We start from the raw sequence: 15,337 nt of genomic DNA, 5'->3' as shown, positions 1-15,337 counted from the left end.
TCAGAAACTGCAACTAGTACAACCAATGCTGTGATGTGTGCATAACACGTGGGAGCTATGTTGGTTGTCAGTTTGTTTCAGGATGCAATTCAAGGTGCTAGTGATTACCTTTAAAGCTCCACATTGTTTGGAGCCTGGTTACCTTGCTGCCTATTTCAAATAGAATCTGTCTGCAAAGGACGTATCTGTAGAGAAGGCTTGCTGGCTGTTCCTACTCCTTGTAAGGTGCAACAAGAAGGGACTTGGAAGCTAGTATTCTTTGCAGAAAGTCCCCTTTAGCAGAAAGTCATCCCACCCAGAGCTTTCACTCCCATTCCTAGTAATCAGAAAGATTTAAACACATGGCTCTTAAAATCAGCATTTGCCAGAATTCAAGCTGCATATATCCGTAAACTCCTTCCACTTAAAATTGCATTCTGTAAACATTCTTCCCTCCTCAATTTTTTCTGGGTATTTTACCATCTTGCCAATGAAAAAATAAAACTTTATATACAATTTTCTAATTCACTGGATCTCTTCTGGTATGATATGCATTTTATACAAACATTAACAAAGGTTAAAAGAAGCAGATGATATGCTGACCAAATGGGTCTGTTACAAGATAGCGCTTTCTATGTCAGGAGAAACATACAGGGCACTCAAGTTCTTTTCATAAACATTTTACATTTTTTTGCCAACCATACAATCACTGTGCTTTGTCATGGAACTTGTTAACAGACAACACTGCTATCAGTCTACAAGTAATTCCTGAATGGTTATACCAAAAGAAATTGAACTGCTCTTAACTTTGAGCAATGAACAACTCACATTTACATTTCATAAGAAAAATGCTTTTGTTAAATTGTGACTTCTATGTCAAAAATTAATGGACTGCACAAAAAGAATTCATTGTGCTGAAATTTGTGCTACTGGGTCATTTTTCTCCCCTGAAACAGCAGTACAGGTAGTCCTCGACCACAATTAAACCCAAAATGTATGTTGTTAAGTAAGACATCTGTTAAGTGAGTTTTGCCCCATTTTACGAAACTAAAAATAAATAAACATTTAAAAGGACTTGAAAAACATTATTTTCAACAATACTGACATCATACAACTATAAAAACTATTAACTTTTTTATTGTTTCTTTGTGTGCCTAACCAAAGCTGTAAGTCTTCTGCCTGTCTGTCCTAAATGCTGGCTGTTATAGAGCACATCCATGAATACCAACTATCAATCAGAAAATAGGATGAGAGTTCCTTAATCTCACAACACATAGATAGATTCAACCAAAATTTCAACTGGGAAACTGTGATCATCTTAGACTAAGCTAAATCTAAAAACACTAGCGAATTCCTGTAACCTTCGCATTCAGCAAACTCAACTATCGATAAGACACACAAAGATCCTTGCTAAGGATAGAATGACATCATCCACATAGACTACAACTTCATGTGGTTAACATTTAATATGTGGCTTAAGGCTTTAGTATTTTTGTATACTGAATTGTTTTAATACATGTTAAACTTTATTTTGTTTGTTTTTACCAAATTATTTAATTATTTTGGTTTATTTCATTTTGTTTTCTATGTTATCTGTTACTACTTGGTTATTCTCTTGTTATCTTGTTTTTCTATAACACTATATTTTTTTCTCCCCTAACATCTCATTCTAAGATGAAAGCTTAACTCTGAAAAAAAGAAGACTGGGATATGGAGATAATGAAGCACGTTCAAATTCTTGAAAAGAATTATACAGAAGGCCAGGACCTATACCAAATGTTGTTACTGAAGATGAACAGGTTCCCTTGAAGATAACTGAAATGGACTTTAAAGTAGACTTAACAACTATAACCTATAAGAAAGAGATGAAAATACTGGATTTACAAATGGAATTGGATGATCATTTAAAAATTAAAAAGGACATACATATAATGTACCAAAAGAGTGATATGGACTATTCTTTTAAATTGAAATATAAGAGATTTACTGGAATTAAGTGTAAATTACAAATGGAATTGGATAAAGATGATAAGAATATCAAGAGATGATGCAAAGACTGTAGAGTAAAACAGGGGTCTCAGTTTTATCTATGGGACTCACGGATGGCCAGAAGGAAGAAGAAAACAAATACAAAATTGCTTTATTTGATTATGGTTGAATATTAGATTGATATCTCTGTTGATGCTTAATGGTTATCTTGATTGGATAGGTTTTTTTAAAGGAAAGGAATGTTTAATGGAGTGTAATGAACTAATTTGCAATATTTACATCACTTTTGTTACCTAAATAAAGAATTAATATTTCTGATAATATTTAATAGTTTTTAAATTTTTGGAATATTTAATTGTTAATTGGAATTAGATTTTGATTATTAAAGAGAGAGATTTTGGCAAATGGAAAGGGGATTAAACACTTACATATTTCTGTTAATTTTTACTGAACCTTTGGTTATTCATGAGAGTTGAAGACTTAGAAGTATGGAATGAAGATATATTTGGTTGTATTTAATAGACAGTGACAGGTTTTTAATGTTGTGCTGGGGATGAAGGAGGAAGTTTCTTTTTCTTAATATGTCCTTTGGGGATATATTATTATTATTATTATTATTATTATTATTATTATTATTATTATTATTATTATTATTATTATTATTATTATTATTAGTTGGAAGGGACCTTGGAGGTCATCTAGTCCAACCCCCTGCTCAGGCAGGAAACCCTATACCATTTCAGACAAATGGCTGTCCAGTCTCTTCTTAAAAACTTCCAGTGTTGGAGCATTTACCGCTTCTGGAGGCAGGTTGTTCCATTGGTTAATTGTTCTAACTGTCAGGAAGTTTCTCCTTAGTTCTAAGTTGCTTCTCTCCTTGATTAGTTTCCATCCGTTGCTTCTTGTCCTGCCTTCAGGTGCCTTGGAAAATAGCTTGACTCCCTCTTCTTTGTGGCAGCCCCTGAGATATTGGAACACTGCTATCATGTCCCCCCTCGTCCTTCTCTTCATTAAACTAGACATAACCAATTCCAGCAGCCTTTCCTTATATGTTTTAGCCTCCAGTCCTCTAATCATCTTTGTTGCTCTTCTCTGTACTCTTTCTAGAGTCTCAACATCTTTTTTACATCGTGGTGACCAAAACTGGATGCAGTATTCCAAGTGTGGCCTTACCAAGGCATTGTAAAGTGGTATTAATACTTCACGTGATCTTGATTCTATCCCTCTGTTAATACAGCCCAGCACTGTGTTGGCCTTTTTGGCAGCTACAGCACACTGCTGGCTCATATTTAAGTGATTGTCCACTAGGACTCCGAGGTCCCTCTCACAGTTACTACTATTGAGCAAGGTACCCCCTATACTATACCTGTACATTTGGTTTTTCTTGCCTAAATGTAGAACCTTACTTTTTTCACCATTGAATTTCATTTTGTTAGATAGCGCCCAGTGTTCTCCTCTCTTCCAGACTTTTTATTTATTTTTCTTTTTTCTTTGGTTTTTATATTTGTTTTATCTGTTTAATATAATTCTTAATAAAAACTATTGAAAAAAATAAAGTCAGATTCCAAAGGGAAGTTAGAAACAAGCAAGAGCAGTTTGACAGTGGAATCCACTTCATAGGAAGGTGGTAACCTTCCCTTTACTCAGGGTGTTCAATTGAAAGCCTAACAACCATCTCACAGAAATATTTTAACTTGGATTCTTGCACATTAACAGAGAATTGATCTTGGTCTAAATGGTATTTTCTACCTCTATGATTCTGTGTTCCTTGAACCATATATATTTGTATTACCTCTGAGAAAAAATGGAAATTAAAAATATTTGGCAGGATTTGTATTTACTTGCAGAAACAAAATTAAGTTCTCTGCAGGTAGGCTCATAAAGAACTCGTGGGATTTACAGAACATTTTTTAAATGACTGCCTTAAATGTTTGATGCTTTTCTGATATCAAGAGAATATCATTTGATTAATTTTAATTATTGTTTTTTCTTTCCATAAAACATTCTGCCTAGCAATAAATGCTGCAATTAGTATACATATTTGTTACATGATACAGGAAAATTAGTTCATGGAGTAACAATGCTAGGAAGTATCCCAGCATTAACATCATTCACAATTTACTGTTATATAAGCAAATAAACAATATGGCCAAGAACATTTGCATTTTATTGTAAAAACATGTTGCATATGTATTTATCTACTGCAGAGGCTACCAACAAACTCAATGACATATTGAGAATCTCTCATAAAGAGGGAACACCACTCTTTATGGTGTAGATTACATGTTTTCCCTGAAGAAGTGCCCTAGTATAATTCTTGGGATCTCCAGTCAGTGAAAAAGACTTCGTTGGTCTATTTTCCCAGAAAACTAAATATTCAAAGGTTGGACCAGGAACTTTATTCATAAGAAGTATTCTTACGTTAATAGGTGTCAAACAGAGATTCAAGGCTTTATGAATTTTGCTATGCAGTCTAATTTGTAGGTCTGTAAGGGCTAGAGCAGGAAATCAGAAGCAAAAGGCCTGAAACTAATCTTGTCTATTACAATAACAATGCATATGCATTAAGTACTTCTTTTGCTAAGAAACATGGCTTTTAGTTATGACTAAAGGGGGAAGAAAGAAATATAAGAACTATAGTCTGTTCACAGCTTCTTATATTCTCTTATATTGCCTGATCCTATTCCCTGAAATAAGCTAAAACTGATCTGCTCTTAAGTGCCTTTAAGAAAAAATAATGGCTGAAGGAAAGTCCTAATTAGGACATAGTTTTAACATAATTCCACCAACTATAGAACAACCTCAGTTCTGCCACTAAGTAAAGATTTATTTCTTTTCTTTTTGGATTTCTATTTCACGCTTGGATGCAATTATTATCTGTATCTGTGCTTCTTCCCCTGAAGAGTTCATTTTATATTTTATTTATAAGAAATCTTTTGTTAAAAAAAACCTGATGAGGCCTTTGCAATAAAAAAATTAGCTAACATTAATTCATAAATAATTTATTTTGATAACAACTTGAGTTTTACTTGTAGCGCTAATTGAGCAAGGACTAAGAACAGCTCCTAATCAGCCAGCAGATGCTGAAGAAATTAAAAGAAAAAAGTTAAAAAAGGGAAATGGTTTAGACATTGAGAACTGAAATGGGAAAGAAGCATCCCTTCCACTTATACCATGGCTTCTCCTCTTCATTTACTGTCCTAATGGCAATGGTTTGGCATGCTGAAGGCTACAAGGAAATAAAGGGAAAGACATCATTTGATTATTATTCTTAGAATACAAGCCAGTAAGTCTTTTACAAATAATAGCAATAGCACTTAGACTTATATACCTCATCATAGTGTTTTCAGCCCTCTCTAAGTGGTTTACAAAGTCAGCACATTGCCCCCAACAATCTGGGACCTCATTTTACCAACCTCAGGAAGATGGAAGACTGAATCAACCTTGAGCCGGTAAGAATTGAACTGCTGGCTGTGGGCAAAGTCAGCCTGCAATACTATTCTAAGCACAAAAGTATAAAAGTTCTTTGCTGATGCTCACTATCATTATGGGCTAATTAAATGCATGGACAATACATTCTACATCTGGTGCAGAAACTGAACAATTCAGAAGGGCAATGAAATAAATATTATGCAATACAAGCAAATGCCCACTCCTCTCTTTCTAGCTTGTTTTTTGTAGGGCAATTCCTCTGAAATTGTTGCACACTGACTTTTTAAAATGATCTCTGAGGTGATGTTGGAGGAGGAGGAGGAGGAGGAGGAGGAGAAATAACAGAATAACAACAAGGAGTGAAGATGCCAAGGAATGATGACAAACACTTGAGAAAGACTTGGCAAGCTCTGGAGAACTTGGCAACAGCACATAATGCAGCAGGGAGCCAAAGATGGCAGTTTTAGTGGGCCAGTGAAGTTAAAAGCCTGAAAAAGACCTGGGAAAGCTAGACTCTCTTTCCAAGACAGCCAAGTGTAGGGAAATCCAGACATTGACAATAGGATGGCCCAGGATACTGAGACAGAGAAACAAAGTGATCTAAGCACTCAATGCCAGGCTAGAACATCAGCCTAGCTGGCAGAAGGGTCTGCTAAATCTTCAAATCGTCACTCTTTTCAGCCAACAGCAGGCCAAGGCATGGCACCAGACCAGGACAGCAGCAGCCAATAAAAAGGAAGCTATAAAGAACAGCAGCACAGTTCTGGCAATATAGTCTGAGCCACAAAACTTACTGCAAGCATCTGTGTGCACAATGCAGACGGATAAAATAAGAATGTAGAAAGAGAATATAGATATATGGTATAATATAGTAATATAGTTTATAAATGTAAGAAATATGACTAAAGAGATAGTAAGGTAGAATAGGTTAACTTAAAATTAAGGTGACCAACTTTTTTACAATGAGAAGGAGGACACAAATAAATTGAAGAAAAAAAGTGAGTCTAATGCGTGCGTGTGTACCGTGTCGTGTTTTGGTAAGAAGTAAACAAAGCCACTTGTGTGCGACGCACTCTTGCATGCGGTGCACTCTCTCAAAACAATTCTCCTGTGCGGAGCGCATGCGTCTCATAATCGCGTCTCGCCACACTGTACCGAGCCTTGACGAATCGTCATGTCAAATACAAATACGTCACATCACACGCAACGGATCGGATCGGCATCGATCGAATACGGAGATTTACAGATTAGTCTTCAAATATCGAAAAGGAGGACATGTAAGAGGACACTTTTCGAGAGAGGACAGAACTTACAAAAGAAGGACTGTCCTCCCTAAAGGAGGACGATTGGTCACCTTATTAAAATAAAACTATAGAAACCAGAATGTTTCTATAAAATATGCAAATAATAGAAAAGAATAAGATGGAAAGTAGAACATGAAGCATAAGGGTGCAGAAATTAAAGGAATGAAATAGTAGGGATAAAATATACAGCACTTAAAAGATAGGTTACGAAGTTATACGTGTAAAAAAATAAGATATCTACAAAATGTATTTTTGCAGCAAAATCTTTACTTTGCACAAAATATTTTGTAATAAAATCCCCTAGGAACACTCAAATGCTTCTTATCTGAAGCTTGAAGGAGCTTCCCTGAGGAAACAGGCAATTAACTGTAGCCCCCATCCCACTCAATTACAACTTATAGTAAAAACAGATGTCTGAATTAAATATTATGTCCTTTCCTTTTACTGTTCTTCAGATATGCATCCAGAATCATAGAAGAGCATTGAAGTGCAGGTACTTGCCTGTTTAAGAATTAAAAACTTTCTTCTTTAGAAATTTTCTTTAAAACAAGGAAACAAGGACAGCAAATACCAAAAGCTGTTCAGAGCCCAAGGAAGTAGTTATCAAAATGAAATTTATGTGCTGTAAACTGCTCACAGTTCCATCCATCAAGTGTGAAATTAGCAACTGAGAAAAGATTTCACAGGAACTTAATCTGAGTGCCGGGTTGCTGCAAAAGGATTTGCAGTTTTCATCCCTGTGCCAAATATTTTCTATCTTTGAGTCTTGGAGTTATTCATACAAGAAAACAGATAAAAATATACTGAAAATATATAACTTTCCATTCCCCAGTCTAATATATTAGATAAGGCCAGATCATATCTGAAAAAAGTGCTTGTGAAAAATATTTGCTGTTTAGTAAAATCTTCTGATATCACTGCCGTTTCAAAAAAACAAACAAACCCAAAACTCAGCTTTAAGAAAAGGAAAATATTTCTGTTGTACAAATTATGCACAAACACAAGAAGCAACTCAGCCATAACTGCACAATATTTATTCATTATGCTGTTTTGTATCCCAAGATAATGTTTTGTGTATGTCAACCTTGGCATCAGCACGTAATAAAGATATTAGAATGTAAATGATATATTTATGGAAGTATCAAATTATTAAAATACTGCTAATTTAACTAATAGACTTTATAGGCAGATATGGAGGTATGAAATCTATAATGACTACAAAATCTAACAAATACAAAAAAAGTTTTATGATACACATTAAGAACATTATGGCTTTCCTCTTACTGTTCCCAAGAAGAAAGCAAACATAAAAAGTACAACAGAACAGAAGCATGTTGGCTTCTACTTTCACATAATTAAATCAGATTTCTTTAAGGATAAGGTAATTTTCTTAGCAATCAGATATATAATTATATCTGCTTTCTGCATAAACATAATATTGCTTCAAATAATATGATAAGTCCTCCCCTACAAAGAGAATTTTTTTTACTAGATATGCACACAGTTATGTTAGTTGTGACTCACCTTCGCTGCTTCATTAGTAAAATTGCCAACTGTGTGTTTTTCCAAAATACAAATTTGCATTTGCTGGGAGAGCAATCTGATCATATACAAATCCAACTTCTAATGAATTGACTCTACGACTGGAATGTTTAACCCAGATTATGTTGATGTGACTATATTTTGGCACCTATTTTAAGAGATTTGTAGTCATGCTAGTCACTAATTTTGCAGGCAACATTTGTTTATACAAATAGACAAAACAGTTTTTATGCTACTTTAAAGACTAATATATACCACAAAATTCTATCTTTTTATACAAATATTTAACATGATTACGTCTCTGGAAATCTACATAGTATATCAGAAGACTAGTTTCTAGTCCATAGAAACTACTTCTCCTCCTGCCTAAAAGTTGCTATAATTTTATTGGCATTCTGGCCTTGATCCCACTAGAACTGGCAATGTACACAGCCCAACATTTATATACAAAAGCACAATATTGCAATTTTGATGTTTCATGGGCATTCTATAAAGTTGAAATTTATCTCCCTTGTACTTTTAGTAGGTCTGCAACACAGCTTGGTTAAAAAAACCCCTACTCTATTATGCAACAGACCTTTCCAAAGGATTAGTGTGATGTGCAAATCCTCTTCAAGGCATCTCATTTTGACTCCTATTTATACAAACAGAAGGCCCCACAGGCATATTATTAGTGGTGTTCCAGTCATCAATTGCCTATGAAACAGGGAATAATGCAATTTTAAATTCACTGTTCCCCCACAGAAACCTACTATTTCTGCTAGAGAGCCCTATGATGACAATGGTTAAATAAATAATGGCTCAACACTCACACCTCACTTTAGGATGGTAAAATCCAACCACTTATATTCCGTTCGAAAGGAAACAAAATCAGCATCATTTTACGATGATGTGGGGTGGGAATAAGATGGTGCCTTCAATTCAACCATCTAGTTGTAATATACTTTTTAACAACCCTTTATTCAGGGTTGTTACTTTAGAAGCTAAAGGTGGCTGTTCTGTATGAATCTAAAGAAGGACTGAACATTTGCAAGGTCTCCATCACTAAAACCAGCACAAAAAGCATGCATAAAGGAATTACAATCTGTAATTGCAGTCTTCTTAGTCAGACTCCCTACCTCTCCATACACATTTGGAGGTGAAAAGAGGAAAGGAGACCTAAGAGGACCACTACCAAGTATGAAATCCTGTTAAACCTCTAACAATACCAAAACTAACAGACCCTGACACAATAAGCTGATAAACTGGAACAGGGGTAGGGGTTGGGTAAGAATTAGCTGCACTGCAGGCAATGGGATTTTGCAGACCACAAACTGCCAGGAACTCCTGTTTTAAAGTCTGTGGCAACTCATGATATATTTTTTTTTAAAAAATAAAATCTGCTTGGATTTGGGTGATTAATATCACTAACAAATAACTGGGGAAATTAAAAGAGAGTTAAACATATAACATTATTTTTAGCCCGAAGATTTTAATCTCACATATGCAATATAAGGCTGCAATTAATAAGCCACATGTAGATTGCAGTGCACTGTAATTTTTAATTTATAAACATTATGCATAGACAGAATTTATATATAGCTACTTCCTAAATCATCCTTCTACAACCTGGGGACCTTCAGATGAGTGGGGTTGTACATCAGTAAGGGAAAAAATGTTCCAAGGTAACTTTGATGTATTTCATCCAAAAATGTTAGAATCTACAAGCAACAAGTACAGCAAGGAGTATTATACTTAATCCCATTACAAGGTCCAAGAGAATCCTTGCTTCAAACTGGGGGAGGAGAAATCATGCCCAAGCAGTCTTTATTTTGTCCTTTGTAGCACAAGCAATCTGGCCATGGCTTTCAGTTTCATTTAAATGAAATTAAGTTATCAAATTCAGAACAAGGCAAGACCTAATTCCACGACTTTGAATCTTTGGTAGTTCCAGTCCAATAACCATAACTTCCCACATAGATTTCCAGGCTGAACTGCAGTTTGCTCATGCCTATAGATCTAAACATTTAAAAAAAGCTGTATTTCCCATATTTAAGGGAAAACACAAACGTATTTGCTGAAAATCACTAAAGAGGCTTTCCATTTATAAAATACATCAAATATGAAAAACACAATATTGTGTCATATCAGACTTTTTTTTTCTTACTGTGCATACCAGATATGGCATCAAACAATTGTAAAATAGGAGGCATGTATCATCCTGACAGATCTGATGCATGGTATCCAAGAGACATTAACATGCTGATAAGTTACTTGCTGCCCTGCTGTGAGAACTGGTTGCTGCATTTAATTCTTTGGGTGAAGGCAAACTAAATTAAAACTGTGGTGACCTATATTGTGCTTTAGCTAATGACCCAGTTAACCTCTGGTTAATTTTTTGTCTTCTGGTGTCCTGGGAACAGGGAAATGTTTATTTCGGTGGTGACAAACCTTTAGAAAAGAACCACTGCCTTTTTTTTTTTATTCTGAAGCTCTATGTTTTAATAGAAATTAGCTAATGAACCATGGGGGCTCTGAAGAAGTTGTTGAATGCCAATGAGAAGCTTTCTGTCTGTTCTCCTCCATCCTAATTTACATGACTTAAGCTTCTTCCTTTAATTTTTTTTAAATTGTCCTTTTTTTTCTTGGCTATTGATCTATCTCCTGGGGAGGAAGGAAACCATTTGTTTAGTGGAGGGCATTTCTTTTTGCAGCTTTTCTTCTACTTTCCTTGTTTTGTAATACAAATTAATACCAAAGACACATAGATGTTGGCAGGCAAGATGCAGACGTAATGTTGCTTTTTCTTCCCAACATAGCTGTTATGAAAACAAATGGGAATCTAATTGTAAAATAATAATGTTGCCCTTGGTAGAATGAAGGTCTGATTAGCCAAAAGAAATGTAAACCTCCAGCGGGAATAGGAAATTGCTTCCAGTGAGGCGATACACGTTGCTAGAGTATCCTTCAGGAAAGGGACGTACATCTGATAACAGACAAAGCAAAGGACAGGAGAAGGGTAGTCTTGTGAGTTAAACAATGTTTTGCTTTTCATAGCCTTGGTAGTGGGGTTTCCAGAGTTGGGTGCACTGAAAACTGTACACTCCCAAAATTATATCCCCAAAATTCAATTTCCTTATTTTATCCTCTTGGTATATCTATTTAACGTGTGGCTGTCGAACTCATATGCACGGCTCTGGGCATCCAACAGTTAAAATCAGAATAAAAACATACTAAGCAACCAACATTAAAACCAGCTAAAGTAATATAAAATAATATACTCATTTAATACAAGCATGACCGAAAATAGGCTCATACATGCTTCCTATGGTTTTCTCCACTGTTTCTCCAGCACTTTGTATCTTTGCTATATCACATCCTTTTTCTAAGCATTCCTGTCACAGATACTCACTCTTTTCCCCATTCACTCACATTAATTTTTTATCTCTGCTCTCTCTTCCACCCCCCTTTCTATTTTCATCTGTGGTCTTACCTACATCAAGCTCACATTCTTCCCTTCCACTCACTCCCAACATTCTCTTTCTTTTTCATTCTTTTTCTCCCCCCAGCACTTCTTCCCTGCTGATTCTCTTGCCTACATTTTAGGAAGAAACTGTGTTTTTAAATCTTATATATGAGTTCAGAGTGAATCAAGCCAATTATTTAATTCTTCCTCAGTGTCTATTAACTGATCTAGAAGTCATCTGGAGAAATTACAATCTCAACTTCTATGGATCCTCATTCTTTAGTAAATAAAAATTGTTGGGAAGAACACATATAATTAACTTAGTACTGCACAGATTACCTGTATATGATTTCAATATTTCCCTATTTCATGTGTCTCATTAAATTTTGTAGTTCTAAATATCTACTATTGTCTATTTTCCATTTATATTGGTGTATATCAGTGGTGGCGAACCTATGGAACAGGTGCCAGAGGCGGCACTCAGAGCCCTCTCTGTGGGCACGTGCGCCGTCGCCCCAGTCCTAGGCCTTCAGCTGGGTTTTATAAAACTTTTTCGCTTTAGGCCTCCGCCGTCGTGTGCAAAAAAAAAGGTTCAATCAGTCAATTTCAACTTCTCGCGGTGAAAAAAAAAGATCTTGCAAAATTGGAATTGATTGATTGAACTTTTTAGTCCCACCCAGTCTGCCATTACCACCGCAGCCACGCCCACCCAATGGGCCATGCCCACCCAATGGGCCACACCCACCCGGCACTCGACGATGCATAAGTGGGTTTTGGGTTTCAGTTTGGGCACTCAGTCTCTAAAAGGTTCGCCATCACTGATGTATATAGTATATCAATAAAACAACACAACAATTAAAACACTTTAAATGGTGCTAATATTAAAAATATAAAGTGATTCAACTGAATTTTTCAAGAGTGGTCTACGGTGTCACTGAAAACATGCTTCAGAATTACTATATTCAAAAACAGTCTTGATGCAATGATTATTCATGATTGATTTCAGTCTCTCATGTGTGCTCTCTATATCTGTCTCTGCGTCATTTCAAGTGCATTTTCAATTTATCTAATAAATTGTGTTTATGGATCATTTACAAAAAGTGCCCTTTAAAAGTTGAATTGCTCCTTTGGGCATGGAAGATGCTGTAGAGATCAACCAATCAATCCCACGTATAATGAACCTTTGCTAGAAACATACAGAATTTGTTTCTTCTAAATTTAGTACTCCATGTCCATTTGACCAAAATTATATGATAGGTGGATCATTTCAGGTCAATATTCTTAAAAACGTTTTACAAATATTACAACAAAGTCTAACCAATTTATATTAATCTTTAATAATACTTTTACTCTAGTTATTTAAAGATTTCATGACTAGTAAAAGTCTTTTGAAATGACTTTCGTCGAGAATAAACAGTAATATCTGTGATTAGATATTACTGACTCTTGCAGAGGATAAATTGTAGAATGTAGTCCCCACAGTTTGACGCAATGTCATGTGACGTGTCGCGACATATTGCGACTTTTTTCCCATTGCTAGCAATGGGGTGGATGCAGTTTCGGCATGACGCATTCGGCCTGCGGGCCGGCAGTTTGGCACCCCTATCTTACAAGAAGCCACAGGATAAGACCATCTGATGGTTTGAAGTAAAATATTGTCAATATGCTCCAGGCCACCTGATGACGCTTTGGGGGTTCTTTCTTAGTGTCTGGAGGCTGTAGAGGCCTGGATGAGGATCAACAGGTTTCAGTTCAAACTAAGCAAGACCAAGGAGTTTCCTGGTTCTGGGGATCTTCCATTTTTGGTTCTGACATGCTCCAATGTACAATGTTGGGGTCTTTCCCACAGCTTGAACAGCCGTAATTAGGAGAGTCTTTGCCCAGCTTAGTCTTGACCAGGGAGATCATTCCATGGGCTTGTGACCTTGAGATTGATCTACTACAATATGCTTTATGGGGCTGTCCCTGAAGAATATTTGAAAGTTCAACTGGTGAAAAATATGGTGGCACAGGCAGTTACTGGTGCCAGTTACTCGGCGCATAATGATATCACAACTGCCCAAGATGCACTGGCTTCTAGTGTGCTTCTCGGTGTAATTCAAGCTGCTTGTTGTCACGTTTAAAGCCCTTTGTGACTTAGGACCATCTCTATCCAATTATTTCTACCTGTTCTATCTGATCTGGTAGGAAGGGTATGCTCCAGATACCATTAGCTAAGGAGTTCACATGGTAGCATCCAGAAGGAGAGCCTTTTCTGCTGTGGCACTTTGGAACATGATTCCCCCTGAAATCAGATTGGCCCCATCCTTGTTGGCTTCTCAAAAGTGTTGAAAACTTGTCTTTGTGCTTGAGCCTGGGGCCCTGGCCATGAGACTCCATTTTCTGGTTACATGGATGATAGGTTAAATCAAACCTGGTTACTATGTGCTTTTATTTTTATGTTATGTACTTTGCATTTTTATTTGTTTTATTATAAGTTGCCTATAGTCATGTAAAAATAAAACAGGCAGCTATATACAATAAATCAAGAAATAAATTAATAAATAAATGTCCATTCTTTGAGCAACTGCAGGGTTTTTTCATTGTCTTTAATTATAATTTCAGAGATACATTGATTAATCATGGGCTCAGCTGAGGAATATTATTTTATAGTTATTGTTTTATTTGTAGCAATAAACAATTCATTTATTATGTAACAAAGATTCCAATATAAAAAGCATATGTTGGTTATCAAAATAAAATATATTCCAGAACATAAAATAATTTTTTATTGTTATGGCAAAAGCTAGAAACGTAAGATGTAACACAAAATTGCAAATAATAACAAGATCATACAAAATTACATAAAAGCATTACAATGGTTAATACATAACTACAGTAGATTATAACTATGGCAGTAATTGATGCCTCATTTTCACTGCCACTGCAGGTTATTTTGCTACCATCTGAATTAAGGAAGGTTTAACATCCCAAAAATAGTCATATAGAAATTATCTGTTTCCCCAGGCTATTGCTGAAGGAGAAGTAGAATCCTATATACATCTTTGAGATAGCTCTGCAAAAGCTATAGCACATGTTGGGCTGTCTCAATATCTCCTGTTCAAGGACAGACATATGTCTCCAATGGGTTCTAAAGAGTATCTTCACTGCAGTACAATAATGTTGAAGGGAGTATATTATACTTAACCTAGACGAAAGCTTTTCCTTAGTTTGGAAGTGTCAGTAGAGAGAGCTAATTAGCCACTCCTCAGGTACCTTTTGTCAACCAGGTCCTCCTTTTCTGTGGTGAGCTATTTATCTCCATCTGAATGTCAGTATCATTTAGTCTCTATAGAAGTATATCTTTGGCACTCTCATAACCCAAGGATCTAATGTATTCTTCTGGTAACCATATTGTCTTCATTTTTTATTCAATAAGATTATTTCAGCATCAACCATTATAACTAGAAGGAGCCCCACAGGGAAGAAATTGAGCTTTAAGTTCTTTAAACAATAATTTACTATTAATCCCCATGCTCTGATCTTAATTGTGGGCATCCCCATTCCAACCTCTACGGAGGGCAATGGCTTTAAGAGTGGCAATGTTCTATTGACTAGGGCCGTGGTTTCCAAGCATCCCTAGAACGCTTCTAATATATTCTCCCAC

Source organism: Protobothrops mucrosquamatus, unplaced genomic scaffold (assembly GCF_001527695.2).
Source record: "Protobothrops mucrosquamatus isolate PMUCROS unplaced genomic scaffold, P.Mucros_1.0 scaffold875, whole genome shotgun sequence".
NCBI lineage: Eukaryota > Metazoa > Chordata > Lepidosauria > Squamata > Viperidae > Protobothrops > Protobothrops mucrosquamatus.
Note: the sequence above shows the minus strand (reverse complement) of the source record.